The sequence below is a fragment of the Chaetura pelagica genome, unplaced genomic scaffold (genome assembly GCF_000747805.2).
Source record: "Chaetura pelagica isolate M959 unplaced genomic scaffold, ChaPel_1.0 scaffold757, whole genome shotgun sequence".
NCBI lineage: Eukaryota > Metazoa > Chordata > Aves > Apodiformes > Apodidae > Chaetura > Chaetura pelagica.
In genome coordinates this window covers 238,205-245,217 of record NW_009970727.1, presented here as the reverse complement: position 1 = coordinate 245,217, position 7,013 = coordinate 238,205, and positions in this window count along the sequence as shown.

The following is a 7,013-nucleotide window of genomic DNA, read 5'->3' as shown; positions in this document are numbered from 1 at the left end:
TAGGTAAAGTTGGCACACGTTGCACACACGTGCGTGACAGGGCAAACAGACTCGCCCCTCCCAGGCATCCAGTCACCCCTATTTACCTGCTGGGCCTCAGCTGGGGTCCTCCTCACACCCACCCAGCTTCCCCCATGTGCACAGATGTGGTGGTGGCACATGGGGGTGACCTGAGCACCCCCATTTCCTCTGTGTATGTGTGTGTGAGACAGACCCTACAGGGTGCTCTACAGTCTGTCTGACCACATATACACATATGTATGCATATATAGACACACACCCATATATATGTATATATTTATATATGTATTTCTGTGCATTCATTTGGCTCTCTCTATATTTTTTGCCACCCCAGGGGCATTGTCCATTTTATCTTGTTGTTGCAGCCTTTGCCCCCAGAGCAGGTTCTGGGTTCCGTTTCCCTCTGGGTGGGTTTCCCCTTGGGATGTTCTGTGCCAGGGCTGGGTTTCCCATGGAAAGCTGAAATTCCTGCCCCCATTGCCAGGGCTCAGCAGCCCCTCAGCAAGGCAGGATCCATCCCCAGTGCAGGATCCATCCCTGGTGCTGCCATTTGCTGCCCATTATTTGCTGGCACTGCTGCTGCTGGAGGGATGCTGGTGGCTCCCAGCAGGTCCAAGCTCAATTTCCACCCCAGCCCATTGATTTCCAAGCTCATTACCACTTGACCCTGTTCCATGGTAATGGGCAATGAGGGATTTTTTTTTTTTTTTTATTTTTTTTTGTATTTAGGACTCTGAGCCAAGTTTTTGAGTTACGTGCTGCCATTTGCTGCCCATTATTTGCTGGCACTGCTGCTGCTGGAGGGATGCTGGTGGCTCCCAGCAGGTCCAAGCTCAATTTCCACCCCAGCCCATTGATTTCCAAGCTCATTACCACTTGACCCTGTTCCATGGTAATGGGCAATGAGGGATTTTTTTTTTTTTTTAATTTTTTTTTGTATTTAGGACTCTGAGTCAAGTGTCTGAGTTGGCTGCCTTGCTGGGTGTCTGTGCTGTAGTGGCCCCTGCTGCAAAAGGGGACTATCCATCTAACACTGGCTCTGCATCCCTCATTGGCTCTGCATCCATCATCGTTGGCTCTGCACCTACTGTGTCTGGCTTGGTTATTTTGCCCAGGATTTTGGCAGCAAGGAGGGAGCTCTCATGACATACCCTGTGCTGAGCACCCAAGCCCTGGGCTGGTCCAGGACCTGGAGGCTCAGCCGTGCTCCTTATGACCCCTCTCACCTCCCACCTTCCAGCCACCTTTTATCTCCTCCAGTCCCAGGGCTGTGGCAGTGCTGCCTTCCTACTGCTGCTCAGCCTCCTCCTGGAGCTGGGGAGCTGCTCTCCCCTCGCCCCACATCAGCCAGGCAGCAAAGCTGCTCAGAAATAACTTCCAGATGTTGCAAACAACCAGTTCCCTCCCACAGCTGGGGAGCAGGAGCCCTGGGCACGTTTCCCCGGGTCCCAAAAGCAGAGGCTGCCCCTTCCATCCAGCTCAGCCACTCTCAGCAGTGGGATTTGGGCTTTTCTTTGGCAGCTGCCGGAGCACAACCCTGTCCCCTACACACACCCGGTGCCTTTCGACGCCAGATTGCCCAAGGTGTGAAGTTCTTTGGATGCTCCCACCTGGCTGATCCGAAATGGCAGGGAATTTTATTGGCATGATGCTGCCCTCTAGTGAAGGGATGACCGGCCATCCCAGTTTCCCCGGCGCTCACGCACTGGGACCGGTTGCATGACAGACACTGGTAAGTCCTTGAGCCTCTGGTTTGCTCCTCGAGTTGTAAATCAAGACATGAACATCATGGTGATCTTGCTGAAGTGCCCAGAGGCTGCACCTTTGCAACTTCCACAAACATTGCAATAGTAAAGGATTTCACACCACTTGATCTGAAGCAGCTTCTGGTTTAAAACCATGAAGAAATAAAACCCCAAAACACACACAAAAAAAACCCCCAAACAACAACAAAAAAACCAAACCAAAAAAACACCCCAAAACAACCAACAAAAACAAAGCAAACAAGTAAAAAAAAGAAATTTAAGAGAGATTTTAAAAGATGTCAGACCAGCAAAAAGTGCTGGTTGGCTCCCACCACCCCATGCAGCTCTGCCTGGACTCAGCAGTGACCCCCTCACCAAACAGGGGGTGCTCTGGGCTGTTTTGCTACCAGGTGGGTTTGCTGCTGAGGTCAGGGGGTGAGCAGGTGTTGGGTGTTAGCAATGAGGATGGAGGTGGAAATGTCCCAGCAGGGAATCAACTGGCAACTGGGCAGTGATGGGGAATCACCTGCACATGGGCTGGGGTATAAAAGGCTCTTGGCCAGAGGGGTCTGGCTTTGTTGGGGGTCCCTGTGCTGGAATCAGTGAGACAGCTCTGCTGTGAGCAGCCAAGGTAAGCATGTGTTCCATTTTGCCTGGTAAAAGCAGGGAAGGTGGGGAAGCTGATTTCCTCCATGCCCCAAATCACCCTCTCCTCCCATGGGTTGTGCTGAAGAGACACTTGGTTCCTGTGATTTTTGGGGCTCAGTCCTCCTGTTTCTACCTTTAGCTCCCTGCCCCAGAGTCCTGGTGCTTTGCTTTTGTCCTGAGCAGCTTTCCCTCCCCAGCTGGGTTTTGCTTTTCTTCATGGCTCCCCTGTAGCATTTGAGATAAACTGCTTTCTGGGGGCTGTGCTGGGGCTTGGTGACAGCCAGGCTCCTGTGCTGGCCATTGTCCCTGCCCTTCCCTGAAAACTTGTAGCCTCTGGGAAGGCCAGAGTGTCCCCAAATGCTTCTCCCAGCCCTGCTTATGGGCTTGTTTGCCCAGCTAGATGGATCCCAGGCCTGCTTCAAAGGCAAGAGGTATCTGGGGCTCCACTCACCAGGCTGGTATGCAGCACCACACCAGGTCTCACAACTCCCCAGCTCAGCATCCTCCACCTCCTTGTCTCATACATTGATTATTTTTCTGCTTAGAAACTTTTGAGCAGCCTTGCAGCAGCCCAGGGGCACCTGGATCAGTGCCCCAGCAAAACATCTGGGGTCAATGTGCCTCTGGACTGGCCACAAACCCCTCTAGATTCATTCTCCTGGGATGAGCACTGATACCCACCACCACCCCTTGGTCCCCAGGAGGGCACCAACACTTCATACAACTCCTCTAATCCCACTTGATGCCCCACAGGAAAAGCTGGGGCTTCAGGAGGGACCTGCTGGGCATGGGACAAGCTGTGACCATCCCTGCCTGGTGGCCCTTTGTCCCTTTGGTGTTTGCTGAGCAAGCAAAATGCTTCCCCACAGCAACATCCCATAAAGTTTGCACTGTTCCAGGTTGTGGTTTACATCCCCTCCATTTTTTTATGTTTACACTGAGTTATTTTCAATAAAGGGATTTTTTATGGTCTGAACCATTTCATGTTCAATAAAGGTTGTTATTGATGATGGTTCAATATAGCACCATAAAAATTGCACATGGCAAGAACATAATGAAATGGCCTTTCACCATAGTGTTGCACAAAGCAAGAAAAAAAAACCCTACACTAAATTCTCACTTAATAAAACCCCTTGTGCAGATGGGGAAACTCTCTCAGAGCACATCATATTTCACCACTTTTTCTCCTAGGAGCTGGGTATCCCATGGCAGCTGGCACAGCCTCCCCGGGGCTTTCCCCCCAGCTGGGTAAAAGTGACAGAGAAGCCAAATTTGGTGAGGTCTTACCATGTCCCATGTGGACAGCTTTGCTGAGAGACCAGGCATCTGCAGCCTCTCTGGCTGATGAGGTGACAGCAGGGACATGGTCCCACCCTGGAGGTAAGGGCAGACTCTCTGGGGCTGGTTCTTGCTGCTTTCTCCTGCTCCAAACCTGGGATCCCCCCAGTAGCTCCAGGAGAGCAGGTGGGTTAGCCCCTGAACCTGGAAAAGAAACAAACTGTCACCAGGGTGCACAGTGTTTGTCACAGAGGGTGAAAGCAACAAGAGCATCTTGAAGGGAGGTGGGAGCTGCCAGTCCTGGTCAGCACCTCCTGCTCCTGGATCCTCATCTGTGCTTAAATCCTTGGGTGTTCAAGCAAAGGCAACAGGCTCCTGTGCTGTCCTGCCTGCAGAGCCACCAGCCTGACCTGTGCATCCTAAAGCACCAAGTTATTCCTCCTTCCCAAACCTTCCCCTTTTCCCTAGCAGATCCAGGGGTCTCTCCAGTGGCACAAACCCAAATCCATGTGCTGCTGGGACAGAAACCCATGTGCACCTGGGGTTAAAGAGGGACTTGGGCTGCAGTGCAGCTCTCCTGTAGCTGTCCTGCCTGGAGATGGCTTTTTATATTATCTGGGCATCCTGTGCCAGCCTGGCTGGGGGACAGAAAGGGGGACATGAGTGAATGAGCTCGTGGTGGCTGGTAGGTGACTGTCCCACCATGCCCAGGTGGGCAGGGAACAGAGAAACTCCTCAGCAACCCCAGAAAAACACATCATTTCTAAGCCATGACATGGGGAACAAGGCAAACAAAAGCTCTGCTTTTTGGCAAATTCCTTCTGCTTTTAGCCCAAAGGAGCCAAGAGGTGGCAGGGCTAAGGCAAGGCTGGGGGCAGCCAGTTCACTGGGCTGACCTGGCACCTTCTGCCCACTCACATATTCCAGCAGTCCTGAGGCTCTAGAGAAAGAGGAAGAATAAATACAAGTTGGCTGTTAGTTGGTGCCAGCTTGGGGGAACTTCTCGTTGCAGAAGAGCATCAAGGTGTGGAGCAATGAAGAAAAGTATGATGGGAATACATGTGTGTGTGTGTGTGTGTGTGTATATATAGATTAATGATTCTTCTTTTACCAGTATGCCCAGGCATCAAAGAAAAACCCCTGTCCCTTTGTCCCCTCACTTGCTCTCTACAGATGCACATGCAAAATCTAATTAAAATTGAGCAGAAGAGGAGGGAAAAAAAACCCAACACAGGGTTTTTTCAGCTTTTTAAAGAAAAAAAGAGAGAGAGGAAGAAAGAAGATCCTTAACAAAGGCCATAATATTAACAGGGCTGATTCGTCAGCCACTACCTGATAATATAGAGTTGAGAGAGCTTTATTAACGTTGGAAGCCTTGGCTCTTTGTTAATTACTGGCTTTGCTAATGATTTGGAATATTGGCCAGTTCTGGGGGATGTTGATGAATAGAGACCTCGCCAAGATTTATTCCTAATTATCTCATTTGTCTCCCTCCATTACTTTTTATGGCTGAAATTTATGGAGCTATTACCAGGGACCTCGCCACGGCTCTGAGATGATTTGGGAGAAGAGAGATGTTTAATAATAATAACAATAATAATAATAATAAAAAGCTAGATTAATAGGAAAGTGATTACAATGGGTTTTTTTTTGGGGGGTGCCCTTCCTGGCTGACTCCTGGTCCTGGAGGTGTGTGATCCCCAAAATTCCCCTTGACTACCCCCATCCCTGGAAGGGAATGGTGTCCTTGCCCAGCTGGAGATGCTGAAGGAGCCGTTGGGAAATTGCTCCTGGCACCTGTAAGAGCTGGGAAACTCCTCTTGGAGGAGGCAGCAGAAATCAAGCAGGTTTTTCATGCCTGGCTTCTCCCCTCGGGTGTCCCCAGCCCAGGTCTCCCCTCCCCTCTGGATGATGCTGCAGCTGCACCACGATGCTCCAGCTGCTGCTGCAACCCACGAGCTGAAGTGAGTGACAACAGCAAAAGCCCCAAACCACCCTGGGGATGTTCAGCTAACCCCTGTGTCTCCATTTCTCCACCAAAATAATTCAATGCTTGAACATCCAACACCTTGGCCTTTGCCATGTCCCCATGGGCTTGGTGACCACAGCAAGAACAAGTCACACTGGCCACCCCATCACCACCCAAGGGGCTTCCTAGCAACTCAACACCCCATCCCAGGGCCAACACTGAGCCCACCACCCTTTAATTATCATGCAAAGCAATTATTTTTTGCTCAGCTGCACTGGGGACTAATTCTCCCCCCCCAAAAAAATCTCCCAGTAAACATTTTCCCAGTACTATCAAATTTGCCACACAAAGAAGAGCCAGGGCTGCAGCTTATCTCCGTGGAGTATTATTCCCCTATCTTCCAGCATGTAAACCTACTCTCGTCCTGATAAGAGGCCTCACACAAAAGATCAAAGGCAGGAAGACTCTCACAGAGAGCAGGGTTTTCTTCCTATTTTAGGGGTTTTTTTTCTTAATTCTTATTTTTAGTGTTATTATAAATGTGCAGATGCAGGAGAAGCTGCGTCCCCGCCCAGTAATGCAGATTAAAATAATTACCCACTGCTGGTTTCGTTAGCCAAGAGGAAAAAAATAAGAAGTCTTAGTGTTTTAGACATGCAGGGAACCCCAAATCACAGCATCCCTCGTGGGGACTCTGTGGGGACAGGGCTGCAGCAGGGGTGGGGACAGGAGTGTCCCAGCAATGGCACAAGCATGAGCACAGCCACCACCCATCCAGATTTTGGGAGCAGGGTGAGAATTTCCCCCTGAGAATTTGTGCCCAAGCAGGATTTGGTGGATTTATTTGGGATTCTAGGCTGTTCATGTGGTCTCTGGGGGCTCCAGACACGTGTCCTTGTCACAAGCATCGATGCTGGGAGCGCCAGGAGCCTCCACCCCTGCACCCAGAGAGCTGGGACCCCCTGCATCCCCTCCCCAGTCACCCTGCAGAGCCAGGGGGGCTCCTGCTGCAGCTCTAACCATTCATCAACCTGGGTCACATCAAACAGCTCCAGTAAAAAATACAACAGGGAAAAGAAGACAAAATATTGCAATTATTGAAATACATATATGTGCATTTATATACATATTTTTAAAAATAATAATACATTCTTTCTCTGTGCTCTGGAAGGGGAAGGGGCTGTAAAGCTTCCCCTGCTTTTTGACAACCACCATAACCAGCACAAAATGCTTCTGCTGGGGTTAAACAGAGCATCTTGGTGGACTCACAGCACTCTCCTCCAGGCCCAGGTTTTGTTCTCTCCCTCCCTCCTAATTTTTTCTGAACCAAAACCAGATGTGCCTGCACATTT